General features: G+C 42.2%; 1 protein-coding gene across 4 annotated transcripts in view; it reads left to right on the top strand.

Moving 5' to 3' along the window:
* The window catches only part of SBNO1 (strawberry notch homolog 1), a 78,117-nt gene that overhangs the window by 23,321 nt on the left and 41,102 nt on the right, over window positions 1-13,694 (top strand). For 3 of the 4 annotated variants that reach the window (XM_043969291.1, XM_043969301.1, XM_043969276.1), the window contains exon 1: window positions 4,224-4,359. The exons of the other annotated variant lie outside the window; for it this stretch is intronic. The gene's annotated coding sequence lies outside the window, so the exon portion shown is untranslated. Of the gene's footprint in view, window positions 1-4,223; window positions 4,360-13,694 lie in introns of those variants that run through there. 4 annotated transcript variants of the gene reach the window in all.

Raw genomic sequence — 13,694 nt, 5'->3', positions numbered from 1 at the left:
TTGCCTCTTTGGCCATGTCCAAAAAAAGTCTCGATCTTCTCTCTCTTTATCAGGAGGTGGGTAGCATGTTTCATCATGAGTCTTCAGAAATTGTGGGTTGGTCATTGTGTTGATCAGGTGTTCTTATGTCTTTCAAAGTTTCAGCAGGCATTTATTAAATGCCTTCTATATGCAAGGTTTGAGAGATAAAAAGCTGAAAATAAAAGTCTCTGCCTCAAGGAGCTTACATTCCATCAAGAAGACGTGTGTGTGTGTGTGTGTGTGTGTGTGTGAGTGTGAGAGAGAGAGAGAATTCAAAATAGGTACATCAAGCACATATACAAAATAAGTACCAGGTAAGGAAGAAGGACACTAGCAGTAGAGGGGATCCAGAAAGGCTTCACAAGGAAGACAGTGCTTAAGCTGAGTAGAAGGAAGAGAGGGGGACACGTGTACAAAAGAACAGGGACAGGAAATAGGGCACCTCCACGGGAGGGTGAACAAGAGAAGAAGCCAGTTTGGCCCAGACATCAGGTGTGACATGGGTAGGGCTGTATGTAATAGCTAGCTGCATACAAGGTCGACTGAGGTGATGGTTGTGAAGCGCTTAAAATGCCAAAGAGAGGAGTTTCTATAGTCTTCCTGTATGGGAAATGGGAAGCCACCAGTGCTTTAAGGAAGATCTCTCTGGTAGCCATGTGGACAATATATGAGAGAGGTGTCGAACTGGATCAGGAAGCCGTCGCAAAGGTCCTGGCAAAAGAGAAGAGCCTGCACTAAGGTGGGAGCTGTATGAGTAGTGACAAAAGGGTTGTGGATGGGAGAGATGTTGTCAGGCTAGAAATGCCAAGATTTGACAATATACAAATATGGTGTGGGGAAGGGAATATGCATTTTGTATAGCACCTATTATATGCTAAGCTCTTTACAAATATCTCAATCTTCACAATTCTGGGAGGTAAATACCATTATTAACTCCATTTTCCAGATGAAGAAACTGAGGCAGAGGTGAAGTGACTTGCCCAAGGTCAGTCACACAGCTAGTAAATGTCCCAAGGCCAGATACGAACTCAGGTCTTCCTGACTCCAGGCCCCAGCCCTCTCCACTGCGACACCAAGTCCCTCTGTAATAGTAGAAGAGAATGTCCACGCTTATGAACCTGCAAGACTAGAAGCTATTCGTCTCCCCTGCCCCCAAGGCTTTTCTTTCCCAGGCTGAACATCCCCAGTTCTTCAACTAATCCCTATACATAACACTCTCTAGCCCCCTCACAATCCTCATCTTCCTCCTTCTGGCTTCTCCCTTCTGAATGCCCGGTGTTGTCAATGTCTTTCCCAACATGGGGCACCCAGAACTGAATACACAATACTCCAGATGGCTGACCCAGGGTAGAGTGTAATGAAACTAGTGACTGACTCCCTTGTTCTGTAAACTATTTGTCTTAATGCAGCCTAAGATTTACAATTAGTTTAGGTTTTGACTAGCATGCCAAAATATTGCCTCATTCAGCTTGCAGGACACTAACCCCACGCCCCCAATCTTTTCCCCTCTTTTTCCCATGAATTGTTTTCTAGCTCTACTTAAAACTCAAATGTAATAGCTTATGGTTATTTCTATTATAGTTCATCCTACCAGACTGGGTCCTTATATTCCCCCATGTTGAACTCTCTTAGGATCTTTACTGCCTTTTACCTCCTTAGTTACCTCCATCAGCTGTGTTTCCTTTGTAGATTGGCTAAATATTCCTTGTGCTTTCATCTAAGATGCACATCATAGGACCCAAAATAAACAGGTCATTGGGGCACTCAACTAAAGGCCTTCCACATTAATGTCATTGCATTCATGATGGCTTTTGGGAGCCTATTGTTAAATTAGCTCTGAAATCATCTAAATTTGCTATAACTCATAGATCTCTATCTCATTGTCAAAGATAATATTTGGATTTCAGGAAAACATTTGATACTGCTGATTATTCTGATAGCATTCCACTGATCTATCACTAACTCCATCAAAAAAGAAATAAGGTGGGGCAGCTAGGTGGTATAGTGGATTAAGCACTGGCCCTGGCAAATCTGGCCTCAGACACTTAACACTTACTAGCTGTGTGACCCTGGGCAAGTCACTTAACCCCAATTGCCTCACAAAAAAAAAAAGAAAGAAAAGAAATAAGGTGGGGCAGCTAGGTGGCACAGTGGATAGAGCACCGGCCCTGGATTCAGGAGGATGAGTTCAAATCTGGCTTCAGACACTTAACACTTACTAGCTGTGTGACCCTGGGTAAATCACTTAACCCCAATTGCCTCACCAAAAAAAAAAGAAAGAAAAGAAATAAAGTTAGTCTGTAATGACTTGGTGAAATCATGTTAGCCCTTAATGGTCAAAGTTTCTTTTTCTATATAATCATAAAGCATCCATTTGATGATATAGTATAGAATATTTTTCCAAATATTGGAAAAATACATTCACCAGCCTATATAGTTGGGAGCCTACCTTCGAGCACATGTGGTGTGTGTGTGTGTGTGTGTGTGTGTGTGTGTGTGTGTGTGTGTGTGTGTGTGTGTGTGTTTGGGTTAAGTGACTTGCCCAGCTATTAAGTGTCAAGTGTCTGAGGACAGATTTGAACTCCAGTCCTCCTGAATCCAAGGCCAGTGCTTTATCCACTGAGGCAGGACTATCCTTTTCTTTTCTTTTCCCTTCTTAAATCAGCACAACTTTCCATTTTCATCTCAGCACAGAACTGTCCCCATTTCCTTCACCTCTCAGCTTCTGCTCTCTCCCATGTTATTCAAACTGGATGGTCTACCTATGGAATCCAATTTTGTCACTCTGATGTTCAAAAACTTTATAGTCACCTCTGGATAAAGGGACTCTTATCAGTCATAGCTGTTCAATAGGTTCCCAACTATATAGGCTGGTGAGCCCCTGTTTTACCCACTGGTCATTCCAAGCCACAATCTGTTTCCAGGTAATACCTGATTTAATAGCGAGCTAGAATGGCAGGGGAAGCCAGGGACCTTTTCTCAGAATATTTTTAAATGCTTAAAATACAAGAATGACCAATGAAATCAATTATAGTGAATTACTGTAAATCAAATACTGTGTGTGTGTGTGTATTTAAAGTCCATGGGCTATGTTGATTGGGAAATTTTTCTTTAGGCACTAGTTGGACTAGGTCTCATAACAACTCAGATTCTAGTCCTTCCGGTTTCATTTTTGGAATAAGGAAACTGAAACTGTGAAAGGGGGAATTTGCCACAGGTAAGAAGTAGCAAAGCCAGGATTGAAATAGAGGTCTTCCAACACCAGCCCTGGGTTGGTGTGCCCCTTGCCACTTTTGACATACTGGCTAAGCACAGGGCTTCACGGTCACAGCCATTGGAAAGCTTCCATTCATTCTAGCCGGCAGGTCCTAGTGGGATCAGACCCCCTACCCCAGTCCCTTCTGCCTAGGAGAGGTGGGGGGAAGGTGTCTTCTCCTTCCTCCCTCTCCCCAAAGCAGAGGCCCCCAAATTAAACTAAATAGTTTGCAACCACAGCCCAGGGTGGTCACACACCGATGCGTTCCCAGCAGGGCACAAGTTCCCGCCAGTAGGCCCGGGAAGCGTGGGAAAAGAACAACTCACTCCTCAGGCTTTTTAAGTGAAATAGAACTGGAACAGCTGATCTGGGAGCATTGAGGCCGGAGTGCGCCTGCGCGCCAGTAGACCTTCTCATGGCACCATAAGGTGTATGAGACCTTCTTCCCGGCAACACTTTCGGGAGGCGGTGGGTGGTAAGAGCGTGGTGAAACTGGGAAGGGGAGGGTGTAGGGAATCCTCGCGAGATCTGCTGCTGCGTCGTCGGAAGCGGTAGCCACGTGACTATCCGAGGCGGCCTTCGCTTGCCCCCCCTCCCCCTTCTCGAAAACGGGGCCCCCCCCTTACCGTTCGCCCATCTTTAGGCCGAAGAGATGGACCCATCTGGCTCCGGAGTTCGCTCGGATCCAGCCAGTGGTTCCAGGCCGGTGGAGTTTGGGGTTTGGGGCACTGGGGGTGGGGATTCTTGGAGGGGGGGGGCACCTTCCCCTTTCCCCGCGGCAGGAGGCGGGGCGAGGAGGGTGGGCGGAGACCCGGTCGGAAGTCACGTGGAGCGGCGTCGGCGCGCGCGCGCCCCCTTCCTGCCCCTCCCCACCCCTCGCGGGGCGGGCGGGACGGGAAGGGGGGGCGGTGGTGCCGGGGGGAGGGGGGAGGAGGAGGAGGAGGGGCGTCAAGATGGCGGCGGGGAGGTAGGCAGAGCCGGACGCAGCAGCCGACGCCGCCGCCTCCGCTCCTGCAGCCTCGCCGCCCCCGAGCTCTCCCCGCCTCCGCGACGCCGCCGGCTCGCCAGACCCTGAAAAGAAGGTGAGTGTCCCCGGGCTCCAGACCCTCCCCAGGAAGCTTCCCCTACGTTCCCCTCCCCCAGCCCTCGACGGTGGCTGCGGTTCCTGAGGAGCCCCGGGCCTGACGCCGGGACCGGAGCGGCGAGCCGCGGCCCCGACTTCGGCCGCTTGCCCCATCTCCGTCCTAGGCCTTCGCCGGCCCCGTTCCCCTTCCGGCCACGCCGCGAGGCGCTTCGCCTGCGGCTCGAGGGAGCGGCCGTGCAGAAGAGGAAACTGAGGCACGGCCGGGGGAGCGCAGGCCCGCGTCCCCTGCGCTGTGCCCTCAGGACTGCGCCGACAGGAAGGGTACGGACTTGACCTCCTCAGCCCCGGCTTTTACGGTTTCTTTTTCGCTGCTCTGGCGTGGGGGAAGGGTCGTGCGGGGGTGGGGGGGGCCGTCGGAGACACCCCCCTCCGCCCCCAGGGAAAGACCGGGAGGAGTCGGGAAGAGGGTTTTGTACAAATCTCCCGCAGCCGGTACCTCCTTTCCGTTTCTCGGCGGTGACTGTCAGAAGGGGGGAGCCTCGGCACGTGGGGGGCTCCCTCCAGGAGGGGCTGTTAGGTGGGGGCAACCCTTCTTCCCCCCCCCCCAATCCTGAGGGCCCAGGTGTGAGGAGCAGCTGCGCCAGCCTAAGCGGCTGGGGCCGCGGGCAGCGTGCGGCCAGGGATGCGCTGGCCCCGGAGCGTCGGCTCTACTAGCGCTGAAACTTCCCCAAATCGAGGTGCTTCTGTGGGGTGGGGGGAGTGTCCCTGGGTGCGTCTAAACGGCCCGGGACTCGGGTGTCTGGAAACCCTGGTGATTGTTTCTCTTCTGACCCCGGCGTGCAGCTCCTCCCCCTTGCATCTGCTTTGTGCCTCTCTTGGGGAGAGGTTGGCGGACACCTAACTTGGTTCTCTTATAGAGAAGTTCCTTGGGAGGGGAGGAACCTTTTCTAATGTGGGAGCCTCTTATTTGGGGGTGCACTTGTTTAAAAAAAAATAAAACTCGGTAAAATGAAAGGGAAAGAAAACAGGGTCAAAAGGAAGCAAGGTTTTTGGCCGTTGAATTCCGCAGCCAATTGTAACTGCACCCGGAAGTTTGTGCTGAACACGTGTTGATGGGGGAAGGTTAGAAAGACTAGCCCCATTGACCTTTAAAAGTTGATTATTAGCAACTTCTCTTTGTGGCCAAGTGTTTAAAGACGCCGGAGACCCTAAGAGATTTAGTACTGAAGACGGAGTTCCCAGAAGAATGGGCCTAGAAGGTTTAGAAAGCTCAGCGTCTACCACTGATAACAGACCAGCCTAGGTCTAGTATACGTAACCCTACTAATACTCTGGCTGTGAACCGGAGCAGAAGGGGCTGGCTGATGGTTGCTTTTTTTTAGTTTTCAGAAATGTTTAAGTTGTATTTCTCAAAGATCAAACCTTCATTATTGTTGTACAGGCACTAAATATCTCTTCGAAGTTTATTGAGAAATTTATCGTTTGTCTTTCTTTTGGGAGAATATACAAAATTGGGAAATTTATTGCCATAGTTTTGTTTTGGTTTTTGCCTAATAATTCTTTGAGAAAACAAACGTCTTCTTTGTACCACACTTTGTCACAACCCTGATGGAACAAAAACGAGGAAAGAAAATCCCCCCATTTTAGTTATTCATTCGATCAGGAGAGGTTAAATTGGAAGCTGTGCTTGTTGGTCAACAAGTATTTTTAACAGCTTGCTGTGTACCAGAAACTGTAAAACCCCAGGGATACATAGGCAAAAACAACAAAAGTCTTTGATCTCAAGGAGCTCACCATCTAACAGGTTAGACAATGTATAAATATGTATGCGTGTGTGTGTAGACATATATCTATATCTATATATGTGATATATATGTCTATACACACAGCATGAATTGGAGATCGTCAACAGAAGGAAAGCACAAGAATTAAAAGGGGGAGAGGGGGGTCGAGAAAGGGTTCTCATTCAAGAACATAGGATTTTATCTGGAACTTGAAGGAAGCCAGGAAGTGGAGATGAGTTTTAGAGAGAGTTCCAGTTGGGAAGACCATCAGTGAAAATGCTTAGAGTCAAGAAGAATGTTTTGGGTTTTTTTTCATGCAAGGGAACATTAAGGAGGCCAGCGTCACTGGATTGTCAGGTGTAAGAAGAATGAATAGGTAGAAAAAGGGACCAAGTTATGAGGGGGGTTTTACACAGAGGCCTTGGATGCTGATAACATTTTTTTTAAGCTGAAAGAAGAGTTCAAACCTAAAATGATTCCTTGCAAGTAAACTGCAATTAGAGGAGTCCTTTTCTTTTAACCACTTTGTTCCTTCATTATTATTTTCTTATTAATACCAAAATTTTTACTTCACTTCATAGTTAAGTTCTATGTGAAGAAAGAACATATTTGGGAAAGGTGTTTTGCTTCCCCTAAATGAACACAGGTTTTTCAGGAGCAGTTGTTTTGCTACTACTTATACTTAAAAAAAAACCCTAAAAAGTAATAACCATACATATGCAACTTAAGTTAGATCCCTTAAAACCTTTGTTTATATGTTGGTTTAGTGCAATTAAAATTCTTTAAACATCTCTCCTAATTTGGTTCCAGGAGTGCATTATTTTCTTAATACGGGTTTTCATAAAGAAAAAAACGGTGCGTGTGGTGTAACAATATTGAAAGAATGTGCATACTTGTAAATTTTGTATTTTGGTCAGATTTTCAATTACTTATCAGTATAACTTCTTGGTTCTTGAGCCCAAGGAATTTCTGATATCAAGAAAGATATGTTAGGGGGCAGCTAGGTGGCACAGTGGATAGAGCACTGGCCCTGGAGTCAGGAGTACCTGAGTTCAAATCCGACCTCAGACGCTTAATACTTACTAGCTGTGTGACCCTGGGCAAGTCACTTAACCCCAATTGCCTCACCAAAAAAAAAAAAAACAAAAAAGAAAGATGTCATGAATTCCCAATATTTAAGTTGTGTTTTAATTCCTGATAATTTTTTAGAGTAATTGTTGTTTGGGCTATTGATAAATTTTTTCTGTTAGTAATTATAATACTTAAAATTTCAAAACTGTATATATACTTACATGTATTCGCTTTTTCATAAAAATATTGCCAGGAAGACATTTCAAGTGTGGGAACTACTCCTTTGAGGTAATTAAACTAACAGAATTGCTAAAGGTGCCTCTAAAGAGCTGCCTGGCACACAGTAGGTGTCTAATAACTTTATTGTTTCATATGCTTATAATTTAGTCAATTAATATACTACCATGAGTCCTTCATAAGGTTTTTTTTTTTTTTTTTTTTTGGTGAGGCAATTGGGATTAAGTGACTTGCCGAGGGTCACACAGCTAGTAAGTGTTAAGTGTCTGAGGCCAGATTTGAACTCAGGTACTCCTGACTTCAGGGCCGGTGCTCTATCCACTACGCCACCTAGCTGCCCCCTTCATAAGGTTTTTAACCATGCTGATATATTTTTCTGTATCTGAAGAGCAAAATTATAAAGCAATGTGGTATAAGAAAGCATGATTGTTCTTTTAAAGTTTTTAAGTGTATGGTATTGCTGGTTATAAAAGAGTTTTCACTTGGGTGCTTGATTAAGTGCTAAGATTCCTGCATATTTAAGGATTTCTGCATCAGTTTTCCTTGTACCCTAATGATTAATGAAAAACTAAATACTTTTCATTGAAACATATTTGATTAATCATATTAGACATTAAATGAATTACTACAATGCATAGAATGTAGATTAAAGTTTATTTGGGGTGACCAGCAGGTGGTACACATTACAATTTGTAGGCTGCAAAATTAAATTTCATCAGTAATATGGAACGGAGAAGATTAAAAATCTTCACTTTTGGTCTCATGACATTTTCAATCATCACAAGACAGATAAGAGACTATATAAGCTTGCAACAATAGGCACTGTGCCTTGTCCGGAAATATAAAGGAATATGATGGGTCACTGCAAAGAGAACCAGGACCTTGTTCTTTTGACACATTTCAGTGTTGGCTAATGGATGATGATAACAATAGCTAGTGTTTATATAATTCTAAAAGGTTTTCAAAGCATTCTACCTATATTTTCTCATTTGATAAGAATAGGAATTACCTTGTTCCACTCCTTATATAATGATGATTCTCCATTTTCACTTCTGATTACTACCTAGACCCTCCATTCAGAGGGTGGTCTTAATTGTTTCTTTTCTTTTTAGTACTTCTACTGTTTTAGAGCAGCATTGTTAGTTGGTTTCTACTGAAAGGTTTCAGTACTTGGTATAGAGAGTATACTCAACTCTTCATTACTCAGGGACTCTTTATCAGGTGCTGGGTCATCAAAGTTCTTATTTCTTTTTTCACTTTTGTCTTTTTCTTAAAGCTTCCTTTTACTGCTTTATGATATCTTTGCTGAAGGAAATAAAGATAGGAGAAAGAGGCAAAACTAAGAATTGCTCAATTTTTTCTACTTGCTCACTTTGGTTGTAGATATTCATAGGGAAGGGATTGAAATCAGTACTAAAATGAGTGAGGTTGTTATATTCATTGTGGATAGTGAATCATTGTTCCCCATTACCACACGTAATTGAAAATTGGTGATTAATTGGTCATTTGGTTGGATTTGTCAATTGGTCAATGATCCTCAGATTATTTAAAAACTTTTCTTGTGAAAAATTGTTAGTGATGTCTCAGGTATTGGTATTTTGATTGTAGATTAAGACTACTTATACATATTACATTACCTGTTTTGGTACATCTGTGGTGCATGAAGCAATACCTTTTCTTTTCTTTTCTTTCTTTTTTTTTTTTGCAGGGCAATGAGGGTTAAGTGACTTGCCCAGGGTCACAGGGCTAGTAAGTATCAAGTGTCTGAGGCTGGATTTGAACTCAGGTCTTCCTGAATCCATGGCTGGTGCTTTATCTACTGTGCCACCTAGCTGCCCCCAAAAAAATACTTTAAAAGAGTTGTTTAAAAAATTAAAACAAATGCTTTAGTGTACAATGGTTGCTAATGAGCTTTATTTTTTGTCAGGTTCCTCGATGTGTGAGAAACAGCTAAAAACATGGTCCTCAAAAAGGCCTATTGCTTTTATGGAAACTACCATCATTTTGCCTCTTTCCCATTTATATATATCCTTGCCCATTTCTATTCTGAACCTTAGTGAGACCCAGAATTTATAAATACTACATTTTGTAGCAAAATAATAGGGACCTGTGAATACATTTTTCTATAGTATAATTACTTAACCCAAATTAATTAAAAAGAAATTGTAATGCCCTATTACTATTTAAAAAAAAAACTATTAGATACTGTTAATCAAACAAGTCAAAGCAATTTGAATTCAACACTCATTTATTTTTTTATTTTTTTTCGGGTCATTGACGGTTAAGTGACTTGCCCAGGGTCACACAGCTAGTTAGTGTCAAGTGTCTGAGACCCCATTTGAACTCAGGTACTCCTGAATCCAGGGCCAGTGCTTTATCCACCATGCCACCTAGCTGCCCCCATTGGTTTTTTAATAACAAAATTTTTTGAAATTCAGACAAATCACCTTCTGAAATTCTTGTTATTCTGGGAATCATTTTTTGGTGAACTTTGCAGACTTAAGTTTTTCAAGAATATCAGTAGTTAAGACCTTAAAGAACTTGAGTTTATGATGTTGTATTGGTTTGCTGTGTATAAGACTATATGGAACAGTGAGGCAATGAAGTGGCTAGAGCAGTGGCCTTGAAGTTGGGAGGATGTGGGTTTAAATCTGATCCCAGATACTTAATTATTGTGTGATCTTGGGCAAGTCACTTAACCCCAATTGACTCAAACATCCAGGGCCTGACATTTATCTTTCCACTAGACCCAGAGGGCTCTGGAGGAGAGAGTGAGGCAGGTAACATTGCACAGCCCTCCCTCACTTAAATCAATCCAGTGCACTGCAAGTCATGACATCACCGCAATGTCAGGGTCCTCTTTGAGAAGGAAGGACAAACAACAATAAGATTATATAGTTCTAAAGATATTTGTGGTTTAAAAAAATTTAATTTTTCGGGGGTTGGATTTTGGGGTCTGGAGTTACACTAAAAGTTGAACCTTTTTGTAGAGCTCTCAAAATCATGAAATATAAGAAGTCACATCCCTTTGCATACACACTGTGACAGTTCTCTTCCACTTGCCATTATTTAGCATATATATATTATATATGTTGAATAATGTGTTGTGTGGCTTCTGTTAGGAAAAATTTATTTGCAATTTGGAAGAAATAGATTCTAAATTGTTTCTGTTTTGCACATAAGGACAAGTAGGGAGAAATGAATGGCTAGTATTTGAACTGCAGACTGCTAGCCTCTATTTTTCCCCCAGCCTTCTCTTAACTATATCTTATTCTGATAAAATTATTTGTAAGAGAATAAGAAGTAATAACAAAAAACTGGACCTTCAAATAAATAAGAAACAAATTTTGTTGCTTTGTTAAATACTAATGTCATCTTAGGAATACCTAATTTACTGCACCTTTAAAATATTAGGGTTGTATCTTTAAGGTCCCCTTTGGACCATAGATTTTAAGATGGTTTCTTAATAGGCAGGAGTATATTTATATCAGTTTAGTGTTAAGGATTTAATTTGATGACTTGGTACTAGAAGCTTCCCACCAAAGAACTGCATTTGAGGGTTCTTGCTTCACCATTGTATTATACACTTAATATAATTTGTATTATATACTGAGTATACAGGTTGTTTGTATTTCTTTTTTCACCTTGATTATTTATTACCAAATGTATGGACAGAAAGCATAAGTAGAAAGCAAAGGTGAAAGAAGTTTCTAGACGTTAAAAAATGCCTAGATTTAATTCTCTATATAATGAAAAGTTTCACATATTTCTTGACATTTGAGGATCTGAGTGAGTTCAGTGACTGAGAGTAGGGTAGGGTCTGAGAACCATCTGTAGTTTTTGAGCTCATTTAAATCGGATAGATCTAGGATCTAATTTATGTAGGTACTCCTAGTGATCATTGTAACCCCATCCATGCCTCCTTCATACGATATTAATAAATGTCTGTACTTTTGTTTCTGCCAAAGCTCTAATTTCTAATACCTAATAAAAACCACCTATGATGCCATCAATGTGTTTCTGTTAATGTTGGTGAGAGTTTTGAGGATGGGAGTGCCATAATGAGTAGGTTGGTGATGCCTGGGGTCCTTGGCCTTGATGAAGTAGTTTGTGTATTGGGCAAGTTCTTTGAACCACCTCTGATTTAATTCTTCAGGAAACTTGAATGTGGGGATCTGTCAATTGTGATCAAATTTTCTTTTTACTTGAGTGGATCCTGCTGTGCCTTACAACAACCATCATGTTTTTCTCTCACTTTTTAAACAGTTCAAAGTAGGTGGTCTCTTCCTGTTGCCAGTTTTCTTTACCATTCACTCCCTTCAGTTCTGTGTTTTCTCATCACTCCATTGAAACCATCTAAAAGGTTTCTAACATCTCATGGACAAATTCTTCAAACCATCAATTTTGATTTTTTTTATTTGATTTGGGGGGGGGGGCGAGGCAATTGGGGTTAAGTGACTTGCCCAGGGTCACACAGCTAGTAAGTGTTAAGTGTCTGAGGCCAGATTTGAACTCAGGTCCTCCTTAATCCAGGGCCAGTGCTCCACCTAGCTGCCCTCAATTTTGAATTTTAAAACAAACATTCTGAGGAGGAGATCCATAGGTTTCACAGGGGGGGGGGGGGCGGATTCATGACAAAAAAGGATGAGAACCTCTGAACTAGATGATCTCTTTGGTGTCAGTTCTCTGACTCTGTGAGGTACAGTGTAGCATAAACAAATTTATTCCTTTCTTTGGATTATATACACAAATTTCTTTATGCCACGCATAATGTGCCTGTCACATAGCTCAGTTCTATAGGAGCAGTTAATATCTTTGCGTGGCAATTTTAATTTAAGACATGAGTTCTTCTTAAGCAGATTTACTCAACTATTCCAGAGTGAATAGTTTAGCAAGCTACTGGCATTCCCCACCCAGTCCCATCTTTCTCCAATCTCTTTTTCTTGTCAGTCCTCTACACTTCTGATAAGGAATGACCACTCTTTATTCATATTTTTCTCCCCACCCCCATCCCCGACCTGTATTTGGCAACAAAGCTGCCACTTCTGTCTAAAAAGGGAATTATAAATGGATACTTTGTAGATTATTTCTGCATGCTTGTGGAACTGTAAGATGCTGTGTGCCAATTGAACGTATAAAAACATGTAGATTCAAACCATAGATCCTGCCTTTGAATTAAAATATGTTGTTGTAACTGAAAAGACAAATGGACAACTTGTGTGCTCTTCCCAGGACCAAGAGAATGATGTATGAGAAATGTTCTTTGAAACTATTACAATTCTCGTTGAATGCAGAGACTATGGTTCTACCCTCCACTTGGTCAGATTAACACTCCTGTCTCTCCTTCCTCACTTTGACAATGAACTATTTCCCAGGTTTGAACATTTTACAAAGCACCTCCATCAAGCTAGCTGTAACCAACATGTGATCTGATAAAAAAAGATAGGTAACATTTTTTTGTTGGAAAAACCAAACTGGTTAAGACAGAAAACATTCTTATAAGAAAGACTACTAAATACTGCTTAGTGCCTATTTAGCTTTATACCCATTTCTCATTTGAGCCTCCCAAAACAACCCTCTGAAGTAAGTACTCTAGGCATCATTTCTGTTTTACAGATGAGTAAACTGAAGCTTAAGAGACTAGCTCATGGTCATACAGGTAGTGTCAAAAGCAAGATTCAGAGCCACAGCTCCTCAGCCTACAAATTCAGGGGACAAAGCGAGCTGCCTCCCTATGCATTCCCATCTCCTTTCACTCAATATTTGCTGTGTGTCTGATGTAGTGGAAAGAGCACTTGATTCAGAAGACTTGTCATCTCTCTAGCCTTGGGCAAATCACTTAGCCTCTCTGGGACTGTTTCCTTTTATGTAAATGGAAAGACTGGACTAAGTCTTTATGAAGTTCTTTTAGATAAGTTATGAGCCTTTGACCTACTTGACATACTCACAACTTAATAAATTGGAAACAAAATTATTAAGAGGATGTAGAACAGAAAAATAATCAGTGGGAGAGGTTTAAGTCATAGAAATATTTCTTGGAGGAATGGTAAATTAAACCATTTCTTAAATAATGAGCATAGGTTTGTGGAGGATGAAGAAGAAATTCAAGGTGAGGATGACCTAAGTCAAAGCTTGTGTTCCATTTGAACATTGACAAGGAGAAGAGAGATGTTGCTATGAAATAGCTTTGTGGGATGAAAACAAGTCTACAAAGGTTAAAAGAGGATCAAGGCAAAGGGCT

Source organism: Dromiciops gliroides, chromosome 1 (genome assembly GCF_019393635.1).
Source record: "Dromiciops gliroides isolate mDroGli1 chromosome 1, mDroGli1.pri, whole genome shotgun sequence".
Lineage (NCBI taxonomy): Eukaryota > Metazoa > Chordata > Mammalia > Microbiotheria > Microbiotheriidae > Dromiciops > Dromiciops gliroides.
The sequence above is the reverse complement of the archived record's forward strand: the minus strand, read 5'-3'. Positions and strand labels throughout refer to the sequence as shown.